Source organism: Loxodonta africana, chromosome 12 (assembly GCF_030014295.1).
Source record: "Loxodonta africana isolate mLoxAfr1 chromosome 12, mLoxAfr1.hap2, whole genome shotgun sequence".
NCBI classification, from domain to species: Eukaryota; Metazoa; Chordata; class Mammalia; order Proboscidea; family Elephantidae; genus Loxodonta; species Loxodonta africana.
Genome location: NC_087353.1, coordinates 56,912,010 through 56,938,360, shown reverse-complemented (window position 1 = coordinate 56,938,360; position 26,351 = coordinate 56,912,010). Strand labels below are relative to the sequence as shown.

Below are 26,351 nucleotides of genomic sequence, written 5' to 3'. Positions count from 1 at the left end.
TCAGCAGTTTAAACTCACCCATTGCCCCACAAGAGAAAAATGTGGCAGTCTGCTTCCATAAGGATTACAGCCTAAGAAACCCTTTGGGGAAGTTCTATTCTGTCCTGTAGGGTTCCTATGAGTCAGAATAGATTCGTCAGCAATAAGTATTCAAGTATGTATTTCTAAGAATGTTTTAGGATTTTGTGTTTTATGAATTAGTGTTAACGGTAAAAGAAGACACAAAACTTAGGTGTTCATGGGAAACAAGACCAAGGATATGCAGATAAAATAGATTTTTCAAACTAGAAAATTGTTGGAATTGATTATGAATCCAAGAATTGGTTGGGAAGAAATAAATGGTACAAGTCTCTACTAAAAGCAATCAAGAAAAATATGAATAACGTTAGAAACAAAAATAGTAATAAATATAAAAAGATTTTTAAACATATATAGAAATACTAGGCACAATTACATGTTAATATATTTGAAAACCTAGTGAAATAGATGATTTTCTGTAAAAATGTAAAGGTAGCAAAAACTAATATACATGAAATAAAAAGCAAAATAGCTTACTAAGTGAGGGAGACATTTAAAAACATCACCCCCTCTCTCACTCCCACCCTTTCCACATGCCCACATACAAACCAAAGGCTGGTGATTTCTCTCACACTTTCAAGGAACACACACTTTCTATCATTTTATGAAGAATTTGTGGATATACAGGCTAAATATTGAAAACATTCCAGTGTTGTCCAGGCATGCACCAGTAACTTGAAATTTGCTTCCAAAATTGGAGTGTGCCGAGAGACCAAAGAAAGAGGTGGGCAACTCCAGTGTGGTGGCAAGAGAGTCTCTACTAGAGAGATTTGCATAACTAGGCAGTGGTTCCCGGCATAAGGAGGACCAAGGCAGATCTCTGCACGCAGCAGCAGGGGGATAGAGGTTTTATAGTGGTCAAAGCCAAAGGTGGCTCCATGCCAGAGGGTTACATAAGACTACCTCAGCAAGGTCACATAACAGGGGCTTGGAAGACAGCAGTGAACTAACAGAAACAGCAGTGTACTAACGGAAAGCATGAGAGCAGCCATGTTCAGCTTCCCAAAACCTGCTTTCCCCATATCATGTATTCTTCAAGGTGAACATCTTAATACACAAATCTGATAAGTATAAAAAAGAAAATCATGTTAAACTCAGAAAGTTTCAAGTATTTCTCAATTTTTTATTTCCCACTATTTTTTCAAAATAAATTTGAAGTAACATTTTAGATAATAAATTCCCATTATGTTTTAAGGCAGGAACAAAATTACTAGCGAGTAAATTTTGCAAAAGGAGCTTGATGGAAACATATGAAAGCAGTAAAATAGAAACTGGAGACTGAATGGCAATTTGGAAAAGGTTTGTTATAAAATGAAAATGGAAAGCAGGATATAAATTAGGATCTAAATACAAACACCTAAGCACATTGACAGAAGACAAGAAAAAGCTGAATTTAGCATGATTGGGCATTGGGATTGAGGGAGATAGTTCTTTTTTGTTTAAATGACCCATATTCCTGCTATAATGTTGTATGATACAAAAAGCTCAGGTTCAAAGGTAAGAATAATTAGTTCAAATGCCTGGCAGAATTAGGACTTCTGGGGCCCTAAATGAACCCTTCCCCTGTTGAGCATAGAAAAATTCACAGAACATCAGTATCAGACAAGGTCCCTCTGTGACTCTGATGGATCAAAGCAAAACAAGACCACTGTGGTCATGTCCAAACACAGACAAAATCATAAACATTGTCCAAGCCACAGAAATGACCAAACTTCCCCATTCTGGCTGATATGAGTGATTGTTGATTCCTTACCAGTTATAGCTTTCACCTCCCTCTAGCCTTCCCTCCTAGATAAGATATTGACATGCCCAATAAGATTTACCTCTGATTTCTGACATCTAATTCAGCTCAAAGCCCTGATTCCTTAAATCCTAACAAAAATCAGCTCACACTCAAATCTTATAAGACTTTTCTAACACTTCCTACTAAGAAGTCCTACAGTTCCACATTGAATGTGTTCTTTCTTGTTGTAATGAATGATAAAAAACAATAAGCTAAAGGTGTGTTCCTGGTGGTTTTGGCTGGAGGGCACTGGCACTTGGAGTAGTTGAGTCATTTGGTAAAAGGATCTCTCTTTCCCTCTTTCACTTGAAGACTCTGTATCAAGAGTTTCGTTCCCCCAAAGCAAATACATAAATGGACAACTGTTACATTTCAGGAAACAGGGGGAAAAAAGTTTTTATTACAAACTGGTTTCCTTTATGACATTCAGTGTCCATGTCATTATTGAACAGAACATACTTTCATAGAAATCACTTTTCTTAGGGCCCCTTTCATGTCCTTGTTCTGAGGCTGTAGATGAAAGGGCTCACTCAGTATAGCAGTCACCACTGTACATCACAGCGGCTGCAACATCTTTCTCAACTGAGTGGGAGGATGAAGGGTTAAAATACACAGCAGCGATGCTGCCATAGAAGAGGGAAACCACAGCCAGGTGGGAGCCACAGGTGGAAAAGACTATTTTCCCTTTGTGGATGGGACTCTAGGGACAGCAGAGGTGATGCAAATGTAAGAAACCAGAATGCAAACAAACAGTGTGATCATTATCAGGGCACCCTCAGTAAGAACAATCATCTCATTGAGGTGAGTGTCAGAGCAGGAGAGTCTCAGGAGACTAACTCATAGAAGTGGGGAATTATGTTGTCTGCACAGAATGAGAATTGAGCCATCAGCAGGGTATGCAACAGAGCATTCAGATTGACAATGACCCATGACCCAGCTACCAGCAGGGCTCAAAGCTGATTGGTACACAGCAACAAAGCAGTCATAGGCCATCACAGCCAGAAGGAAATTGTCCATGTCAGCAACGTAGTGAGAAAATACAGCCGTGTGAGACAACAAGAGAAGGAGAAGTTCTGCCTGGTGAATATATGATTGGTCAACATCTTGGGGACAGTGGTGGAGGTGAAGCAGATGTCTACAAAGAACAGGCTGCTGAGAAAGAAGTAATGGGGGTGTGCAGGTGGGAGTCTGTGCTGATGGCCAGGATGATCAGCAGGTTCCCACAACTGTGGCCAGGTACCCACTCAAGAAGAGCATGAAGAGGAGCTTCTGCTGATGGGGTTGCCTGGAGAGCCCCAGGAGGAGGAACTAGGAGACACTCAGCTGACTGGTTTAACCCTCTCTTGGGCATAGACCCAAGTTAGTACACAATAGCAAATTCAGAAACCTGTGCATGGATCATTAAGATACGACAAATCGAGGCAGAGCCAAGATGGAGGAATAGACAGACGCTTCCCGCGAGCCCTCTTTACAACATGAAAAAACAAGTGACAAGCTGGGAGCCCTGAGCATCAAAGGTAAGCTTAGACAACGAGCTGAGGGGCAGGGGAAGGAAGACACCATTCAAAACTGGAGAGGAGTTACCGGACCTGAATCACAGGGAGCCCTCAGGCACCATTCCCTGAGCGGCAGCCACGGCGGTGCTGGGCAGCCATCCACACAGCCTACTCACACCACTGGAACCTGAGGAGAACTGCACGCTTTTGGCCAAAGCTAAGTACTTGCGTATATTTTACCATGCCACCCCCCGACCCCCAAGCCGACTTCAGTGGCTGAATCCCTGGGCCTGAGATAGACCCTGGTGGGCACCTAGAGCTATCCTCTCGGCCTTGGGGAAAGAAATATTTGCAATTGGGGGGAAAAGATAATTTCCTAGCTCCACTAACCGGGGCAGCTCAGGGCAGAAGTGGCTCCTGTCTAGGCATAAACCGTCCGTGGACCTTCAGCACCTTTCCCTTCTGCATGGACCTGTGTCAGCCTATTTCGGGAGAATAGGCCCTTGTTGGCAGACTCCAACCATTTCAGCTATGCGGTGGAGAGGTGGGTATTTGACATTTGACACTGCTTTGCCTATTAAACAAGGTCCTGACCTACCCAAATCAGGGACCGAAGGGCTGGAAGCTCCACTCAGGTCACCCAGCCACCTGCGACAGGGGTCCAAAGATAACTGGTACCTCCTAGTCCTTACAACCAAAAACTTTGGGTGCCCATGGTCCCTCTGCAGAACCCACCCACCAGCATACTCTAGGGAACAGAGATGTGTTTTCTTTACAGACACTTGGGGGTTGGTTCTCAGCCCTCTGCCTTGTTCAGAGTGTGACCCCCTGCTGCAATCAAATACCGGTATATATGCCAATCAGCCCTGCCCCTCTAAGACTGTAGGACAGAGCCTGTACCACACTTGATATCAGCTACCTGGAAACCTGAGCTGAATTCATACAAGAAAGCTGAATGGACTCCTAGACTTATATACCTGATAACAGCTCTAGCCAGCTGGGGACAGGACACCAGAGCTCCAAAGGCGAAAACAATCAAGCTAGCTCACTCAAGCAACACGTAGGGGTATACCAAAACAAAACAAAGCGAGCAGCTACAACACAGTAAGCAAGCATAAACTAATACAATAACTTATAGATGGCTTGGAGACAACAGTCAATATCAAGTCACATAAAGAAACAGACCATGATCACCTCAACAGGCTCTCAAAACAGAGAACCCAGGGATCTTCTAGATGAAAGTGCATTCCTGGAATTACCAGATGCAGAATACAGAAGTTTAATATACAGAACCCTTCAAGACATCAGGAAGGAAATGAGGCAATACGCAGAACAAGCTAAGGAACACACAGATAAAGCAGCTGAAGAACTCAGAAAGATTATTCAGGAACATAATGAAAAGTTTAATAAACTGGAAAAATCAATAGACAGACAGCAATCAGAAATTCAGAGGATTAACAATAAAATTACAGAATTAGACAACTCAATAGAAAGTCAGAGGAGCAGAATTGAGCAAGTAGAAGCTAGAATTTCTGAACTCAAAGATAAATCACTTGGCACTAAAATATTTGAAGAAAAATCAGATAAAAGAATTTTAAAAAATGAAGAAACCTTAAGAATCGTGTGGGACTCTATCAAAAGAAATAACCCACGAGTGATGGGAGTACCAGAACAAGGAGGGATAACAGAAAATACAGAGAGAATTGTTGAAGATTTGTTGGCAGAAAACTTCCCTGATATTGTGAAAGATGAAAAGATATCTACACAAGATGCTCATCAAACTCCACATAAGGCAGATGTTAAAAGAAAGTCACCAAGACATACTATAATCCAGCTTGCCAAAACTAAAGATAAAGAGAGAATTATAAGAGCAGCAAGGGATAAATGAAAAGTCACCTACAAAGGAGAGCCAGTAAGAATATGCTCAGACTACAAGGCAGAAACCATGAAGGCAAGAAGGCAATGGGATGACATATTTTAAAAATTGAAGGAAAATAATTGCCAGCCAAGAATCATATATACAGGAGAACTGTCTCTTAAATATGAAGGTGAAATTAAGACATTTCCAGACAAACACAAGTTTAGGGGATTCATAAAAATCAAACCAAAACTACAAGAAATACTAAAGGGAGTTCTTTGGTTAGAAAATCAATAATATCAGGTATCAACCCAAGACTAGAACACTGGGCAGAACAACCAGAAGTCAACCCAGAAAGGAAAATCCAAAAAAACAAAGCAAGATTATAAAAAAAAGAAAAGCCCAAAACAGGGTAACAGTGATGTTACTATATAAAAGAAGACAACATTAAAATAATAAAAAGGGACTAAGAAATGTAATCATACACCTTCCATATGGAGAGGAAGATACGGTGATACAAAGAAATAAAAGTTAGTTTTAAATTTAGAAAAATAGGGGTAAATAATAAGGTAACCACAAAGGAGACAAACTATCCTACTCATCAAAATAAAATACAAGGGAAAAATACAGACTCAGCATAAAAGTAACCTGGAAGGCACTATGCTGAGTGAAATTAGTAGCCTGCAAAAGGACAAATATTGTATAAGACCACTATCATAAGAACTTGAGAAATAGTTTAAACTGAGAAGAAAACATTCTTTTGCAGTTATGAGAGGGGGGAGGGAGGGAGGGTGGGAGGGGGCATTCACTAAGTAGATAATAGATGAGAACTACTTTAGGTGAGGGGAAAGACAGCACACAGTACAGGGGAGGTCAGCACAATTGGGCTAAACCAAAAGCAAAGAAGTTTCCTGAATAAACTGAATGCTTCGAAGGCCAGTGTAGCAGGGGCAGGGGTCTGGGGACCATGGTTTCAGGGGACATCTAAGTCAATTGGCATAATAAAATCTATTAACAAAACATTCTGCATCCCACTTTGAAGAGTGGCGTCTGGGGTCTTAAACGCTAGCAAGCAGCCATCTAAGATGCCTCAATTGGTCTCAACCCACCTGGATCAAAGGAGAATGAAGAACACCAAGGACACAAGGCAATGACGAGCCCAAGAGACAGAAAGGGCCACATGAACCAGAGACTACATCATCCTGAGACCAGAAGAACTAGATGACTCCTATGGTGTCATTTCCAAAGCTGGCTAAGGATCTGCTCAGCTAAAGACAGACAGGAGCAAAGGCAGCAATTTTCCTTTATTTGGGACAGCGACCTCTGACTAAATCTAGACTGAGAACAGCTACTTTCTCTCCTTATCATGGTCATGCTCATGTTCTACCGTCTTATCTATACCCAGAAGGACAGGGACCATAAGGGTACACTGAAGAAGCTTCTGGGCGGGGGGTGGGGGGAGGGAGGACTCAGGACACACATGACCAGGGCAACTGAGAAACAAAGTTCTGCCCTTGCTTCTTCCCATGCTGAGGTTCTTCTTTGTCTTTCTCTCTGTCCTGTCAATACAGTTACTTGCTTACTCTGCCCTCTGAATAGGGAGGCAGCAAGGTAGCTCCCGAAAGTTCATGACAATAGAGGTTTGGAGACTTGAGGGTTTTGGTGCACTCTACAACAAATTAGCTAGGTAACTACAGGATTTCTCCAGTCCTCTGTTTTGTCGTCTGTAAAATGGAACACTGTAAGAATCCTTTATTTGGATCCACAATCAATGTGCATGGAAGCAGCAGTCAAGAAATCAAGCTACATACTATATTGGGCAAATCTGCTGCAAAAGATCTCTTTCAAGTGTTAAAGAACAAAGATGTCACCTTGAGGACTAAGGTACACCTGACCCAAGCCATGGTCTTTTCAATCACCTCATATGCATGCAAAAGCTGGACAACAAGTAAGGAAGACCAAAGAAAAATTGACACCTTTGAACTGTGGTAGAGACAAAGAGTACTGAATATACCATGGACTGTGAGAACTAAAAACAGGTCTGTCTTGGAAAATGTATAACCAGAATGCTCCTTGGAGACAAGGATGGCGAGACTTCATCTCACACACTTTGGACATGTCATCAGGAGGGACCAGTCCCTGGAGAAGAACATCATGCTTGGCAAAGTAGAGGGTCAGTGAAAAAGAGGAAGACCCTCGACAAGATGGACTGACACAGTGGCCGCAACAATGGGCTGAGGCATAACAATAATTGAGCAGGACAGGGCAGTGTTTCATTCTGTTGTACGCAGGGTTGCTATGAGCTGGAACTGACCTGACAGCACCTAACAACAAGGATCAAAATAGATAATGCGTGTGATAGTGCTTAGAAAACTGCTTATTGTTACTTAATCGAAGATGGAATACTTTCCCTAAGAAGGTTTATCAGTCTATTTTACACCCCTCCTCCCTCCATTATATCCTGATTGAGAATCACTCCTTCTTTGTGCTCTGAGTCTCCAAAACTGATGGTTGGATGAAGTGGGGTTAAACTGAAAGCAGAGAGACCACCTACGAGGCTCTTGTAATAAATCAGGGAGAAACATTAGTGTTATCTTCCACTCTTCTTTTTCTCACACTCCACATCCCAACCCATCAGCTCCCTCTTAATATATCTAGCATATGACCCTTCTCTCAATCTTCTCCACTGTTATCTTTGTCTAAGCCACCTTCAGTGTTCATCCAGATTACTATAATAGCTTCCTATCTTAGTTGTCTAGTGCTGCTATAACAGAAATGCCACAAGTGGGTACCTTTAACAAACACAAATTTGTTTTTCCATAGTTCAGGAGGCTAGAAGTCCGAAATCAGGAGGCTGACTCTAGGGGAAGGTTCTCACTCTGTCAGTTCTAGGGAAGGTCCTTGTCTCTTCAGCTTCTATTCCTTGGCTCCTTGGTGATCTTTATGTGATGTGGCATCCATCATTCCCCATCTCTGCTCTCTTCTTGCTTGTTTTGTCTTTTTTATACCTCATAAGAGATTGACTTCAACAAAGACACAAGGTAGTTATGAGCCCAAGAGACAGAAAGGGCCACATAAATCAGAGACTACATCAGCCTGAGACCAGAAGAACTAGATGGTACCTGGCTACAACCTATGGCTGCGCTGACAGGGAACACAACAGAGAACGCCTGAAGGAGCAAGAGAGCAGTGGAATGCAGACTTAAATTCTCATAAAAAGACCAGTCTTAATGGTCTGATTGAGACTAGAAGGACCCTGGAGGTCATGGTCCCCAGACCTTCTGTTAGCCCAAGACAGGGACCATTCCCAAAGCCAACTCTTCAGGCAGGGATTGGACTGAATTACAAGATATAAAATGATACAGGTGAGGAGTGAGCTTGTTGGATCGAGTAGATACATGAGACTGTGTTGGGCAGCTCCTCCTGAAGGGGAGATGAAAAGGCAGAGGGGAACAGAAGCTGGCTGAAGGGACACAGAAACAGAGGGTGGAGAGGAGGAGTGTGCTGTCTCATTAGGGGGTGAGCAACTAGGAGTATATAGCAAGGTGTATATAAATTTTTGTGTGAGAGACTGACCTGATTCGTAAACTTTCACTTATAGCACAATAAAAAAATTTTTTAATTAGAAAAAAAAAGAGATTGTCTTAAGACACACCCTACATTAACACTGTCTCATTAACATAACAAGAAAACCCATTCCCAAATGGGATTATAACCACAGGTACAGGGGTTAGGATCTACAATACAAAATTTAATTTAGGGGGACACAATTCAGTTCATAACACCTCCTAAATGGTCTCCTGGCTTCTTCCCTTCCTCACTACACTCATTCTCCACCCAGTAGCCAGGGTGATCATTTCAAATTAGATAGTGCCCCTCTTCTGCTCAAAACCTCACATGGTTTTCCATCCCACTTTGCCAAAGTCCCTACATCAGCATACAAGACCTGACACAACCCAGCACCCAGCTACCTCCTTCACCACCTCCCCTTCCCCCTCTCCCCTTGCACAGGCTTCTCCAGCCACACTGGTCTCCTGCTTATTCCTTGATCTAGCATACACCTATCTCAGGGCTTTGCAATTGTCATTGCTGTGATCTGAAACGCTCTTCCCCCAGATATCATCATCCTTTGCTCACTCTGTTCCTCCAGTTCTCTGTTCTAATGCCCCGTCATCAGAGAGGCCTTCCCTGACCACTTTATCTAAAATGATACCTCCCTGCCATTCTAGCCCCTTTACCAGTACCAGTTGTCATGGAGTTGATTCTTACTCATGGCGACTCCATGTGTGTCAGAGTAGAACTGGGTTCTATAGCATTTTTTAATATAATTTTTATTGTGCTTTAAGTGAAAGTTTACAAATCAAGTCAGTCTCTCACACAAAAACACATATGCACCTTGCTACACACTCCCAATTACTCTCCCCCTACTGAGACAGCCCGCTCTCTCCCTCCACTCTCTCTTTTCGTGTCCATTTTGCCAGCTTCTAAGCCCCTCCACCCTCTCATCTCCCCTCCAGGCAGGAGATGCCAACATAGTCTCAAGCATCCACCTGATCCAAGAAGCTCACTCCTCACTAGCATCCCTCTCCAACCCACTGTCCAGTCCAATCCATGTCTGAAGACTTGGCTTTGGGAATGGTTCCTGTCCTGGGTCAATAGAAGGTCTGGGGTCCATGACCACCAGGGTCCTTCCAGTCTCAGTCAGACCATTAAGTCTGGTCTTTTTATGAGAATTTGGGGTCTGCATCCCACTGCTGTCCTGCTCCCTCAGAGGTTCTCTGTTGTGTTCCCTGTCAGGGCAGTCATCAGTTGTACCAGGTACCATCTAGTTCTTCTGGTCTCAGGCTGATGTAGTCTCTGGTTCATGTGGCCCTTTCTGTCTTTTGGGCTCGTAATCGCCTTGTGCCCTTGGTGTTCTTCATTCTCCTTTGATCCAGGTGGGTTGAGACCAATTGAGGCATCTTAGATGGGTGCTTGCTACCATTTAAGACCCCAGATGCCACTCTTCAAAGTGGGATGCAGAATGTTTTGTTAATAGATTTTATTATGCCAATTGACTTAGATGTCCCCTGAAACCATGGTCCCCAGACCCCTGCCCCTGCTACACTGGCCTTCGAAGCATTCAGTTTATTCAGGAAACTTCTTTGCTTTTGGTTTAGCCCAATTGTGCTGACCTTCCCAGTAAAAAAAAAAAAAAAATTTCCCCTGTATTGTGTGCTGTCTTTCCCCTCACCTAAAGTAGTTCTTATGTACTATCTAACTAGCGAATGCCCCTCTCCTACCCCCCTCCCTCCCCCCTCCTGTAACCACAAAAGAATGTTTTCTTCTCAGTTTAAACTATTTCTCAAGTTCTTGTAATAGTGGTCTTATACAATATTTGTCCTTTTGCAACTGTCTAATTTCACTCAGCATAATGCCTTCCAGGTTCCTCCATGTTATGAAATGTTTCACAGATTCCTCACTGTTCTTTATCGATGCGTAGTATTCCATTGTGTGAATATACCATAATTTATTTATCCATTCATCCATTGATGGGCACCTTGGTTGCTTCCACCTTTTTGCTCTTGTAAACAGTGCCGCAATACACATGCGTGTGCATATATCTGTCTGTGTAAAGGCTCTTATTTCTCTAGGATATATTCCAAGGAGTGGGATTGCTGGATCATATGGTAGTCCTATTTCTAGCTTTTTAAGGAAGTGCCAAATCGCTTTCCAAAGTGCTTGTAACATTTGACATTCCCACCAGCAGTGTAGAAGTGTTCCAATCTCTCCACAGACTCTCCAACATTGATTATTTTGTGTTTTTTGGATTAATGCCAACCTTGTTGGAGTGAGATGAAATCTCATTGTAGTTTTGATCCGCATTTCTCTAATGGCTAATGGTCGTGAACATTTCCTCATATATCCTTTAGCTACCTCCATGTCTTCTTCAGTGAAGTGTCTATTCATATCTTTTGCCCATTTTTTAATTGGGCTATTTGTCTTTTTGCAGTTGATCTTCTGCAGTATCATGTAGATTTTAGAGATCAGCCGCTGATCAGAAATGTCATGGCTAACAACTTTTTCCCAGTCTGTAGGTAGTCTTTTTACTCTTTTGGTGAAGTCTTTGGATGAGCATAGGTGTTTGATTTTTAGGAACTCCCAGCTATCTACTTTTTCTTCTACATTCTTTATAATGTTTTGTATACTGTTTATGCCATGTATTAGGGCTCCTAACGTTGTCCTGAGTTGGAAAATATGGCCTTGGTGATAGAAACAATGCCAGAGATTGAATGATAGAATTTTGCAAGACCAGCGACTTCTTCGTTGCAAACACCTTCTTTCACCAACATAAACTGCGACTATACACATGGACCTCGCCAGATGGAACACACAGAAATCAAATTGACTACATCTGTGGAAAGAGACAATGGAAAAGCTCAATATCATCAGTCAGAGCAAGGCCAGGGGCCGACTGTGGAACAGACCATCAATTGCTCATATGCAAGTTTAAGCTGAAACTGAAGAAAATCAGAGCAAGTCCACAAGAGCCAAAATACGACCTTGAGACTATCCTACCTGAATTTAGAGACCATCTCAAGAATAGATTTGATGCATTGAACACTAGTGACCGAAGACCAGACGAGTTGTGGAAGGACATCATCCATGAAGAAAGCAAGAGGTCACTGAAAAGACAGGAAAGAAAGAAAAGACCAAGGTGGATGTCAGAGGAGACTCTGAAACTGCTCTTGAGCATCAGGCAGCTAAAGCAAAAGGAAGAATTGATGAAGTAAAAGAACTGAACAGAAGATTTCAAAGGGCCTCTCGAGAAGACAAAATAAAGTATTATAATGACATGTGCAAAGAGCTGATGATGGAAAACCAAAAGGGAAGAACACGCTCGGCATTTCTCAAGCTGAAAGAACTGAAGAAAAAATTCAAGCCTCAATTTGCAATAGTGAAGGATTCCACGGGGAAAATATTAAATGATGCAGGAAGCATCGAAAGAAGATAGAAGGAATACACAGAGTCACTATACCAAAAAGAATTAGTCGATATTCAACCATTTCAAGAGGTGGCATATGATCAGGAACTGATGGTACTGAAGGAAGAAGTCCAAGTTGCTCTGAAGGCATTGGCGAAAAACCAGGCTCCAGGAATTGATGGAATATCAATTGAGATGTTTGAACAAACAGATGCAGCTCTGGAGGTGCTCACTCATCTATGCCAAGAAATATGGAAGACAGCTTCCTGGCCAACTGATTGGAAGAGATCCCATATTTATGCCTACTCCCGAGAAAGGTGATCCAACCGAATGTGGAAATTATAGAACAATATCACTAATATCACACGCAAGCAAAATTCTGCTGAAGATCATTCAAAAACAGCTGAACCAGTATATCGACAGGGAACTACGAGAAATTCAGGCGGGTTTCAAAAGAGGACATGGAACCAGGGATATCATTGCTGATGTCAGATGGATCCTGGCTGAAAGCAGAGAATACCAGAAGGATGTTTACCTGTGTTTTATTGACTATGAAAAGGCATTCAACTGTGTGGATCATAACAAACTATGGATAACACTGCGAAGAATGGGAATTCCAGAACACTTAATTGTGCTCATGAGGAACCTTTACATAGATCAAGAGGCAGTTGTTGGGACAGAACAAGGGGATACTGATTGGTTTAAAGTCAGGAAAGGTATGTGTCAAGGTTGTATTCTTTCACCATACCTATTTAATCTGTATGCTGAACAAATAATACGAGAAGCTGTAGTATATGAAGAAGAACGGGGCATCAAGATTGGAGGAAGACTCATTAACAATCTGCATTATGCAGATGACACAACATTGCTTGCTGAAAGTGAAGAAGATTTGAAGCACTTACTAATGAATATCAAAGACCACAGCCTACAGTATGGATTGCACCTCAACATAAAGAAAAAAAAATCCTCACAACTGGACCAATGAGCAACATCATGATAAACGGAGAAAAGATTGAAGTTGTCAAGGATTTCATTTTACTTGGATCCACAATCAACACCCATGGAAGCAGCAGTCAAGAAATCAAAAGACGCATTGCACTGGGCAAATCTACTGCAAAGGACCTCTTCAAAGTGTTGAAGTGCAAAGATGTCACCCTGAAGACTAAGGTGCGCCTGACCCAAGCCATGGTATTTTCAATTGCATCATATGCAGGTGAAAGCCGGACAATGAATAAGGAAGACTGAAGAAGAGCTGACACCTTTGAATTGTGGTGTTGGCGAAGTATATTGAATATACCGTGGACTGCCAAAAGAACGAACAAATTCGTCTTGGAAGAAGCACAACCAGAATGCTCCTTAGAAGCAAGGATGGCGAGACTGCATCCTACATACTTTGGACACGCTGTCAGGAGGGATCAGTCCCTGGAGAAGGACATCATGCTTGACAGAGTACAGGGTCAGCGGAAAACAGGAAGACCCTCGACGAGGTGGATTGACGCAGTGGCTACAACAATGAGCTCAAGGATAACAACGATTGTAAGGATGGCGCAGGACTGGGCAGTGTTTCGTTCTGCTGTGCATAGGGTTGCTACGAGTCGGAACCGACTCGACGGCACCTAACAACAGCAACAGCAACAACAACGTTGTCCCTATTTTTTCTTCCATGATCTTTATCCTTTTAGATTTTATATTTAGGTCTTTGATCCATTTTGAGTTAGTTTTTGTGCATGGAGTGAGGAATGGGTCTTGTTTCATTTTTTTGTAGGTGGATATCCAGTTATGCCAGCACCATTTGTTAAAAAGACTGTCTTTTCCCCATTTAACTGTTTCTATAGCATTTTTAATGGCTGATTTTTGAGAAGTAGATCACCAGCCCTTTCTTCTGAGGTGCATCCGGGTAGACTTGAACTTCTAACCTTTGGATTAGCAGCCAAGCATGCTGATCATGTGCACCACCCTAGCCCCTTACCCTACTTTATTTTTCTTAAGGGCATTTGTAGTCATTGGCTATACATTTGTTTGCTATTTCCCCTCTCCATAACGTAAGTTTCACAAGAACAGGGACTTTGTCTATTTTCTTCAATGGTGCAAATAAGAAGACGAATACAAGCAATACAGAGGAGATGGAATTTCACAGGATTTGGTGACTGACCAGTGCAGGGGATGATTGAAACGAACAAGTCTAGAATAACTCAGGTATCATATTTAAGTGTGTGGGTGAATAGTGCTGTTACCTAACAAAACGGAATATAGGTGCAGGAGTAGTGTATAAAGGAAAATGAAACGAGTATCTGTCCTGCCAACTTCGATAAGGCAGTTGTGAGAATCAAATACGATCATTATAACCAAAAGCCCTATATGAACACTGTAAACCAAACCCAAACCCATTGCCATTAGTCAATTCCGACTCACAGTGACCCTACAGGACAAAGTAGAACTGCCCCATAGGATTAACAAAGAGCACCTGGTGGTGCTGACCTTTTGGTTAGCAGCTGAGCTCTTAACCACTACACCTACGAGGGTTCCCTGATCTATACAAATACAAGGTACCTTAAGAGCTGTAACTTCAAATTTCCCCAAACCTTCTATCCACTCAGGTCTATGTGGCCAGTGTTCCCGGTTGCGAACTCTTAATCTTTTACCTACTATCAAAAGTTCTCTTGTGGAGCTCTCTGGAAGTCTGGGTCTAATAACCTCCTTTACATTGAGGTGTTGATGGCTGAGATTGGTTTAATGTCTAATCTCTCCTGAGGTTTTTTCATTTTAACACGGCATTCCCTATTGGCAAAATTCTAGGCAGTCAGTGGAGATTTAAGGATAGAGACCGTTTCCATGTCCCCATCACATAGCTGTTCACCTAGTCTGCTTGTAAATTGCAGGCCCCACCAAAACTACCTGTAGACCCACCCTTTGTTAGAGGAGAAAATGCACTGAACTCCTCAAATGGACAAAAATTAAAATATTGATAATAACCAGAGTTGGCATTGGGGGACAATCAGGCATGTGTATATCCTTTGATCTAGCATTTTTACTATGTCAGCCTACAGAAAATAATTACATTTATGACCAAAGATACACATACAAGAATATTTCTAATAGTATTCAGAGAGAGACAGGAGGAAAGTTTCTGAATGTCCGTCACAAGGGAATTAAATGGTTGAAGGCTGATCATGCTACCTCCCTACACGGAGCAGTTTAAGAAAAAAAAAAAAAAAAAGAGGTAGACAAAATAGAAAAACCTTAAAAATGTAGCAAATGAAAAAAAGCAGGTTATGATTTAAGGTCCAGAAAAATACACAAACTATTAACAGTTATTTCCTTTGGGGAGGGTGTGTAGTTTGGGAAGTATGGGACAAAGGGAAACTTCTTTTTTACAGAGAGAATGTTCTTTACAGTACTTGCATGATTTTAAAAGCAATTTAGACAGAAAAACTATTCCGTCAGAACTGAGTTCTAGTCCTACTTCTGCTGTTAGAAAGTCACTTAAACTTTGTGCCATGGTTTCCTCATCTGTAAAATGAAAATAATAATCATATTGACTTCCTTTTCCAAGGTGCGTCTGACCCAAGCCATGGTCTTTTTGATCGCCTCGTATGCGTGCAAAAGTTGGATATTGAAAAAGGAAGGCAAAAGAACTAATGCGGTGTTGGTGAAGAATACTGACTACACCGTGGACTGCCAAAAGTACAAACAATGAGTCTCAGAATACAACCAGAATGTTTTTTAGAAGTGAAGGTGGTAAAAACTTCCACTAGTTTACTTTGCACATATCATCAGGAAAGGCCAATAACTAGGAAAGGACATCATGTTTGTTAGACGGCCAAGGAAAATGAGGGAAACCCACAATGAGATGGATTGGTACAACAGCCAGAGCAACGGCCTCAAACATACCGACGATCATGATGGCTCAGGACTGGGCCACGTTCCGCTCTGTTATATGTAAGGCTGCCAGGATTTGGAGTCGATTCCACGGCAACTAACAACATTGACTTCCTAGGGTTGTTGTGTTCCTATTACTATTGTTACCACCTCATCTGTTCAATAAGGTGTCTGCCAGAATTGATGGATTGATGAACACCCGGATCCTAGGCCGCGGCTCTCAGACATTGTGATTGGTCCTAGGAAATAACTCGCAAGAAGATCCTGTCTTATCATTGGCGAAGAGTGCTGTCTGTTAACAGAGGGCGGAAACCAACTGGAGTGGGTAGTGCTTTACTGCAGTGCTTGCCAACCTGGCGCTGCGCTTTTTGGATACAGGTCTTAAGTGGCCTGCGGCATCTTCCAGTGTGGCATTGAAGGAGAAGGTGGCTGGCTGGTGAATCGGAATGTGAAGTGAGTTTTTTCCTGACAGTGTTACCTGAATAAAGTTCTTGCCTCTCACTGGCCAAGAATGAGCAGGTAAGGCACCTAGAGTTTTTCACAGGAGCAAAGCTTTATTGAAGAGGCTCGCAAGCTGAGACAAGGAGGGCCTAAGCAACACATACCCCCATCTCACAGAACAAAAGAGGGGCCTGGGTTTTTTAAAGTTTGGGGCTGGAAAAGATTCATGTTTATTCATAGGCACAGGCGGGGATTTGTTAACTTCCTTCTGTGAGCAGCAGCTTTCCAAGATGGCTCTTGTCCCGGAGGCCTCTGGGATTCCTAGCAGGATTTATTATGGGGCGTTCTGCCTGCACAGTCTCCCAGCTGCTGCTGCAGCCCCTCACTGCCCCTGATAGAAGGTCACACAGCGGTCACAGGTGGATGTTCTGTGCGTGTTCCTGGGGCTGGTTTTCTCTGGCTGCTTCTGAAAGACAACTTTAAAAAAGTTTGCGGGCTATTTTCTGATACCTTGCCCCATTGTTCTGGGGAATGGCTTTGTTTCTTGCCCTGGCCCATTTATTGTTACTTCATTTGCAGATTTGGGGGCCCCTCTGTTCCCTGTCTTAACTGGACGGTGTGGGTCTGAGGGCTGCGGCCCTTTGCATCCTGGTGTTCTGGGAGGCAAAGACTCGAGTGGCGGTGGGCTGGGGCTTCCTCCCTTAGTTTGGTCAGGTTTGGGAGCTGGGTAGCCCAGGTTCCTTGGGGAAGACTCCTTTGAAAAGCTCCTGAGTTTTTCTCATGCAGTTGAATAAAAACGTTGGTTCACTAAGGTCCCTTTGCATTCGTCGTGTTTATGCTGGACACCGGGGGCACGAAGATCACTCAGACACACTCCTTGCCCTCAGAGAGCTTCCCAGCTGGCGAAGGACATAAGCCCACAAGAAACAAATTCTCCTATTAGGTGGGATAAGATAAGGCACCCTGGGAGAGAGTTATAGACAGGGCCCAAAGATCAGGAGACTTTGAGAATGGAGTGGTGTTGCTTTAACCAGTCCTCATCGTGTAGATTTCTTGTTTTCTTTATGCACTCCTTCACATAGAATTTTTCTTATTTCTGCATTTCTAATGCCTAGCTTCAGGTGCCCTTCCTTCCCCGGTTGGGAGGGATGCAGACCGGCAGTCCCTGTGTTGAGTGTCAATGGAATGAGTGTATCAGACCATAAGGAAAGAGTATCCCAGGCAGGAAACGTTTGTTGAGCAAGGTACTAAGGCTGGAAAGCACAGAGCCTGTTCCGAGAACTAGAGCCCTTTCAGAATGTGTGTGAATAGAGGGCAATACAGCTAGAACAGCTGAGGCCTTGAATGCCAGGGAGAGCCTTGAAGGCTTGATCTTTGGCTTATTTTGGTGGTAGTAGGAAGTCATTGGGAGCCCCAGTGGCGCAGTGGTTAAGAGCTCAGCTGATAACCGAAATGTTGGCAGTTTGAATCTACCAGGTGCTCCTTGGAAACTCTATGAGGCAGTTCTACTCTGTCCTATAGGGCTGCTGTAAGTTGAAATTGACTTGATGGCAATGGGTTTGTTTTTTTTGGGATTTAGGAAGTCATTGATGGCTTTCAAGCAGATTGGTTGTACAATTGGACTTGCTTTGAGGAAAGAATCAAGAAGTCCAGATCTGCTCTGTAGGAAGACCAGGTGGAAGACTCTTATACTGGCCCTGTCTAGTAATGTGTCTCTAGAGCAGCGGCTCCTAATTGGGAGGGGTGGATTTTGCCCCCCAGGGGACATTTGCATTGTCACAACTGGGGGCGTGCTACTGACATCTAGTGGGTGGAGGCCGGGGTGCTGCTGAGTATCCTACAATGCACAGAACAACCTCTGACAAAGAAATCTCTTGCCCAAAATGCCAGTAATGCTGACATTGAGAAGCCCCGCCCTAGAATGACAGCAGTGGAAATGGAGAGCGGACAGATGTCAGAGACATCTCGGACAGAGACCAGTATTAGCCTCCTTCTGTATCCTTTTTGGTGCTTAAGTGCTTGACACCCAGTAAGTACTTGTTGATTAACCAGGTCTGATTAGCCCAGCCTTCTTATTTTTCCACCCATTTATTCTTATCTGAAATACTTATTTAATACCAGACACGAAATGTTCAAGATGCTGGGATTCAGCAATGAACAGAACAAAGATCTTGCTCTCGAGGATCTTACTTTCTTGAAGGGAGTGACAGATACTAAACATACACATGTATGTTAGGTGGTAAGATAAGCTATGAAGAAGCCCCTGTAAGATGGGACTTGTCTTACTACCACCATATACCATTTACTCAGCATCTTCTAAGTGCCAAGCACTGGGCTTCATGTTTTACAAATATAATTCCTAATGTTGTCCTCAGTCCCACAAGGTGGGTAATGTTATCCTCAGATGATAAAAGAGGCTCAGAGAAGTTGAATAATTTGCCCAAAATCAGTATGGGGTCGAGCTGGGCCTTGAAACTAAGTCCACCTAACTGTCAAAGTCTGCAGTGTTTCCATTAGGTAACACTATGTCTCATATACCACGCTGATTTGGCAGGGATGAGAAATGTATACCTTCTTTCCTAGTGAGTAGGAAAGTGAAAAAGAAATGGACTCTCACATTAACCGCTTTCTCTTTCCATATTGGAATTTTTAATGGAGAGGCTAGCTGAAGATGATTCATTAGAGTTGTCAGAACTGAATTTGGAGCCACAAATCTACCTCGTTTGTAGTGGGATTCCTGTCCACTCCTCACATTCTCTCAGGCAGATGATGGCAGAGCCTAACCTCTCAGGAAATTGGCGTCTTGGAGATCTCCCACCAACCCTTCAGACTCTCCAGTTATCAGCAAGTGTCTGGGACTCGCATAGCCTTCTGCCAGCTCTGGGAGCTCTGTTGTGAATGGCTGCAGTCCAAGCTACACTCAAGGAGAAGATCCTGGGGCTGAAATAGTTTCTGACCATACTACTCAGGAAGATCCAAGCCTGAGGTACAGGAGTATCATCTGGAAAGCAGTGAGAATGCATGGTGCAAAATTTGGAGCAAGGACCTGGGAAACTAAGGCAATGAGTGAGTAGGAGAGTATGTAAAGAGAAGGAGATCAATTTGTAGAGGGTCCAGGTTAGGGGACAGGCAGCTAGAACAAAGGGGAGAAACTTGATTTTGCTGCTGCTTCTTAAGCACTTGATTGTTTTCCACGCCAACTTATGTCCGTGCCAGCTTTCCCAAGAGAACAGCCTTTCTTCTCCTTTGCACGAAGGAGGGTAAATGGTTTCACCAGTCACTGAGCTTACAAAAAGTTTCTATTTCCTCTTAGGAAGTGAAGGAGGGGAGATTTTTGTCCCCTGTAGAACTTTACATCAATGCCAGTGGAAGCAACAGCCAAGAAATCAAATGACATATTCCATTGGGTACATCTGCTGCAAAAGATCTCGAAATTTCAAGTGTTAAAAAGCAAATATATCACTTTGAGGACTAAGGTGCGCTTGACCGAGTCATCGTATTTTCAGTCGCCTTGTATGCATGTGAAAGCTGGACGATGAATAAGGAAGACCAAAGAAGAATTAATGCCTTTGAATTATGGTATGGTGAAGAATAGTGGATACATCATGGACTGCCAGAAGAATGAACAAATCTCCCTTAGAAGAAATACAATGAAAATGCTCCTTAGAAGTGAAGATGGTAAGACTTTGCTCATGCACTTTGAACATGTTGTCAGGAGGGACCAGTCCCTGGAGAAGGACATCATGCTCGGTAAAGTAGAAGGTCAGCGAAAGAGAGGAAATCCTCAATGGGATGGATTGACTATGTGGCTTGATGGATTGAGCAACAACGGGCTCAAACATAGTAATGATTGTGAGGATGGTGCAGAACCGGGCAATGTTTCATTCTCTTGTACGTAGGGTTGCCTGAGTCGGAACCAACTCAACGGCACCTAACAGCAACAGAACTCTATCTTTCTCCTGTGCAGGTTGTGTCCCTCTCAGCTAGCTCTGTGGAGGAGAATCTTCTGGCTCTCGAAATGCCTGCTCGTAGATGAAGGGATTGCAATCATGCCTAGCAAGCTATGGCGATTTAGGTTATGTCCTTAGTGTGTAAGTCACACATAACAGGCCTTGGGCTGTTTTTGGAAGGGTATGCTTGCAAGGTTAGCCCCCTTGGCTGGCATTTGGGAACTTAGATTTCTAGGGTTCCCACCATTCCCTAATTGTTAACGGCATTTTACTGTGCCTCGACTGTGTAAACAGTTGAATACTTGTTTTCCTTCTGGAGGTTTGGAATTTTGGTATGAGCTAGACGAGGATACCTGCATGACCAGCCCCCAGTAAAACCCCTGTGCACTGAGTCTCTAATGGATTTACCTGGACAGAAACATTGTACACTTGTTTTTGTGCTTTTCCCTCCACAGGAAGGAGAAAGCGTAAGGAGGCCTGTGCATGGATTTCCCTAGACTTCACTTGTCTTTTTCCCTTTGTGATCCTATTGTGTATCCTCCTGTAATAAACCATATGCAGTCTTGAGTCCTAATGAATCACTGACCACATGGGTGGTCTTAAAAAAAAAAAAAAAAACAACCTGTTGCAGTTAAGTCAATTCCGACTCATAGCGACCCTGTAGGACAGAGTAGGACTGCCCCATAGGGTTTCCAAGGAGTGCCTGCCTGGTGAACTCAAACTGCCGACCTTTTGGTTAGTAGCCGAACTCTTAACCACTACGCCACCAGGGTTTCCTACCCCCAAAACAGGATCCTTCACACTATATTCAGATATGCTGTGATATCTCTCATGATTTAAAAATACATTCTTGACTGCACATCTTCCTGTACCTGTTGCCCTATTCCTCCACGTGTTTTCCTGCCATTTGCTCTTCTGTAATCCAGCTTCTGCTACTACCATTCAACGAAAATTGCCCCTGCTGAGGACTCTATTGACTTAAACTTACATGTTGCCAAATCCAAAAAACACATTTTGGTCCTCAACTTATTTGAGATCACTGGTGTTCAATCCAATTGATCACTCCCTTTCCCTTTGAAATTCTTCTCCTGACTTCTTTGACACATGTTCCTGGCTTTCCTCCAACCTCTCTGTCTGTTCTTTCCAAATACTGCTCTTCTTAAAAAAACACAACAAAATTTGTTTGTTTGTTTGTTTGTTTTGGCTCTTCTTACATGGCTTTAAATGTTGTTTCCCAAGGTTTGGTCTCTTAGCCAGGATTTCTAAAAATTAAATGGGCATAAATATCATTTCAGGAGAACTTTTAACAATAAACCAGTTTTAAAATGGGCAAATTATTTGAATTGACATTTCTCCAAAGAAGATATACAAATACCCACTAACTACATGAAAAGGTGCTGAATGTCATTACTGCAAATAACGTGTTATACATTTGTGGGTTTTTTTTTTTTTTTTTGCCAGCTGAGCACTTCCTCCCAAGAGGCATTTTCATCAGCCTAATATGCTAATTTTTTTACCATGTTGCTATCAAAAAATCAGCATAGCACTTGTGGGGGGAGAGTGCTCAGGAAATGCAAATCAAAACCACAGTACCACTTCACACCCACTAGGCTGGCTCTAACCAAAAAGAGGGACAGTAACAAATGTTGGCAAGGATGTGGAGAAATTAGAACCCTTATACACTGGTAGAAGAAACCCTGGCGGTACAACAGTTAAGTGCCTTTCAGTTGGCTGTTCAAACCCACCAAGCAGCTCTGCAGAAGAAAGATTTGGCTATCTGCTCCCATAAAGATTACAGCCTAGAAAACCATGCAGGTCAGTTCTACTCTGTCGCATGAAGTTGCTACGAGTTGGAATTGACTTGACACTTAAATGTAGCGTTCCCATGACCCAGCAATTCCACTCCTAGGTAAGAGAATGGAAAACATGTCCACACAAATGTTCATAGCAGTATTATTTGTTTTATATATATATGTATAGAGTTGATTGTTTAAGGGAGTATATTACTCACAGGTGATATTGTTTATTTTATAAGCCAATCTATTTGGTTAAAAGCTGACCTACAGAACTAGCTTCAGTTCTAAGTTTAAAAGGTATCTTAGGGCAATAGTCTCAAGTGTTCCTGTAGTCTCTTTTCTGTCCAGTAAGTCTGGCCTTTTTTAGGAATTTGAATTTTGTTCTACATTTTTCTCCCATTTTATCCGGGACCTTCTGTTGTGTCCCTGGTCAGAAAAGTTGGCAGTGATAGTCAGGCACCATCCAGCCCTTCTGGTCTCAGGTTAAAAGAGACCGTGGTTCATGTAGGCTATTAGTCCTGTGGACTAGTGTCTTTGAGTCTTTGGTTTCCTTCATTCTCTTTTGCTCCAGATGAGTCAAGGCCAATAGTTGTATCTTAGATGGCCACCACTCACACTTTTAAGACCCTAAAGGCTATTCACCGAACTAGGATGTAGAACATTATAAATTATGCTGTGCCAACTAAGTTATCCCATGAGACTCTGGTCCTAAAACTTTTAACCCAGTAAATCCCATGAGTTGTTTGGCTATGTCTAGGAAGTCTCTCTAACTATACCTCCTATGTGGTCTTATTATATGTATGGATACATATGCAGCACACACAGTGCCTCCATCTGCCTACAACACACCTATACGTGCATGTGCATTTGCTCACATATGGCTTCCTGTAAACATACATGCATACATATCTACCTGTGTAACCATGCAGATATTTTTTGGTTATTACTATTGTTGCAAAATTGTATATGTTATAGCGTTTTCTGAAATTGTACCTTTTTCTTACGTACTTCTTAGTGTCTTCATTTACACTGGTCATGTTGTGCAGAGTTTATCCATATTTGGTATTGCTTTCTTATCACCAAAAATAACAAGTGTCTGCTATCTAGAAAGTGACTCCCCCTGCCTCCCCCTCCCATTCCTGGTAACCATCAAAGAACATTGCATTCTACGTGTACATCTATTCTTGACTATTTATGACAGTGGGACCATACAGTATTTGTCCTTTTGTGGTTGACTTACTTCACTCAGCATAATGTCCTCCAGATTCACCTGTATTATGTTTTGTGGACTCATTTTTCTTTATAGTTGTATAGTATTGTATGTATGCACCACAGCTTATTTATTCATCCTTTTATGGGCACTTAGATTGTTTCCAACTTTTTGCTATTGGGAATAATACTGCAATGAAAATAGGTGTGCGTATGTCTATTTGTGTCACTGCTCTTAACTCTCTTGGATATATACCTAGGAATGGGATTGCTGGGTCATAAGGTATTTCTGTCTCTAGCTTTTCGAGGAAGCACTATTCCGTTTCCGTAGTATTTGAACCATTTTAAGCAATATTATTCTTAATAGCCAAGAAGTGGAAACCCAAATGCCCATCAACTGACAAAGGGATAAACAAAATGTGGTACAGCCATACAGTGGAATATTATTCAGCCATAAAAAGGAATGAAGTACTGATACATGTTATGACATGGATGAAACTTGAAAACATGCTAAGTGAAATAAGTCAGACCCAAAATGGAATTGCATGATTTCATTTATATGAAACCCCCAGAATAAGCAAATCCATAAAGAAATAAAGTGGGGAGCATATGCAGGAAAGAGTAGGGTGGATCAGGCTGGGTTCACCCTGAGGAAACACTTAAGTATATTCTTCTGTCTCTGCTTCTTTTTTTCCCAGAATGTTGATTTTTTTGGATTTTAGGTAGAATGTATATTTTCCTTTACTCCCATTTCATTCTTCAAAAAGGCCCAAGCAGAGATCATGCTGGTTGCCTTTCACCACCACTTAGGGTGCTAACACCTTGCGTGCACAGGCCAAGAACCATGGACAACGTACCCATCTTTTAACATTCTTTTTTTTTAAATCCATGGAGTTCTCATAAAAGCTTAAATACCTATGACTTGTTCTTAATCTGTAAGTTTTAAATTTGGCTCTTACTCCTCCTCACACCCATAGCTGGATTTGACTGCTACTCTCTTTGCGGTCAAATCCCACTAAAGGCCTGTATTTTCTTTATTCCTATGATCTTCCTTCTCAGTGCTGACTCAAACTCTTCAACCCCAATTCTGTTTGTCTTTTGCCCATTTCCTTCCCCTTATTCCTTCTCTACACATCCTGCTACCCTAAGGTAGAGTCTACAGTTGGATCCTCTTCCGGACCCTCCAGGCTTCTGCATGAGCATGAAGTGGCACAATGATTAAGCACTTAGCTAACTGAAAGGTTGGCTGTTCAAACCTACCCAGTGCCTCCATGGGAGAAAGACCTGGCAATCTGCTCCTGTAAAGATTAAAGCCTAGAAAACCCCACGAGGCAGTTCTACTCTGTCACATGGGTCGCTATGAGTCAGAATAACTTCACGGCACCTAACAGCAACAACAATAGAGAAAGTTACAACCAAAGCGCAAGGAAATGGAGGCAAAAACACCTTTATTTTCATTAGAAATAGTAATGCTTATAAACTTTATCCTCTGTCTTCTTTTTGGTGGTGGCTGGGTTACGAAGAATAATGACCTTCTACTGTGAAAATAACAGTAGTATATAACAGTAGGGATCTAGAGGCCAATTACTGGTTTAGATAAAATATAAGCTGTTAACTTGTAGATATGCTTTCGGTGAGGGGGAGAATTTCTTTCTCAGCCCTTTGTGAGACCATTTGTGCCACACACTTACCTGGCCCAGAAACACTTCTCACACCATTAGCCACCTATTCTTGGTGTTAAAAATAGGGACGCCTCGGTTTCTTTGCTGGAATTATGAATCCTATAACCTCTCCTTCAAACGAGGATGTAACACTACAGTGACATAGGGCTCTGGAGTCATGGGCATAGATAAGGAAGATCAGCATTTTTATTCTTATTTCTGTTGGTGGACGTGATTTTTTTTTAATTGTGCTTTAAGTGAAAGTTTGCAAATCAAGTCAGTCTCTCATAAAAATTTATATACACCTAGCTATATACTCCTAGTTGCTCTCCCCGCAATGAGACAGCACACTCCTCCTCTCCACCTTCTATTTCCATGTCTATTCACCCAGCTTCTATCCCCCTCTGCCTTCTCATCTCACCTCCAGACAGGAGATGCCAACATAGTCTCATGTGTCTACTTGATCCAAGAAGCTTACTCCTCACCAGTATCATTTCCTATCCTATAGTCCAGCCCAATCCCTGTCTGAAGAGTGGTTTTGGGAATGGTTCCTGTCTTGGGCTACCAGAAGGTCTGGGGGCCATGACCTCCGGGGTCCTTCTAGTCCACTCGGATCATTAAGCCTGGCCTTTTTACGAGAATTTGAGGTGTGCATCCCACTGCTGTCCTGCTCCTTCACGGGTTCTTTGTCGTACTCCCTGTCAGGGCAGTCATCCATTGTAGCCAGGTACCACCTAGTTCTTCTGGTCTCAGGCTAATGTAGTCGCTAGTTTATGTGGCCTCTTCTGTCTCTTGGGGTCATAATTACATCGTGTCTTTTGTGTTCTTTATTCTCCTTTGCTCCAGGTGAGTTGAGACCAATTGAGGCATCTTGGATGTCCACTTGCTAGCGTTTAAGACCCCATATGCCAGTCTCCAAAGTGGGATGCAGAATGTTTTCCTAATAGATTTTATTATGCCAGTTGACCAAGATGTCCTCTGAAACCACGGTCCCCAAACCCCTGCCCCTGCTACACTGGCCTTCGAAGCATTCAGTTTATTCAGGAAACTTCTTTGCTTTTGGTTTAGTCCACTTGTGCTGACCTCTCCTATATTGTGTGTTGTCTTTCCCTTCACCTAAAATAGTTCTTGTCTACTATCTAATTAGTGAATACCCCCTCCCTCCCTCCCCCGTCCACTCTCATAACCATCAAAGAATATTTTCTTCTCTGTTTAAACTATTTTTCGAGTTCTTAT

At 42.5% G+C, this 26,351-nt stretch overlaps 1 pseudogene; it reads right to left on the bottom strand.

Annotated features, from left to right (window-relative positions):
• Positions 1 to 1,458: 1,458 nt before the first annotated feature.
• LOC100654346 (olfactory receptor 1f45-like) lies at positions 1,459 to 25,833 on the bottom strand (annotated as a pseudogene).
• Positions 25,834 to 26,351: the final 518 nt, after the last annotated feature.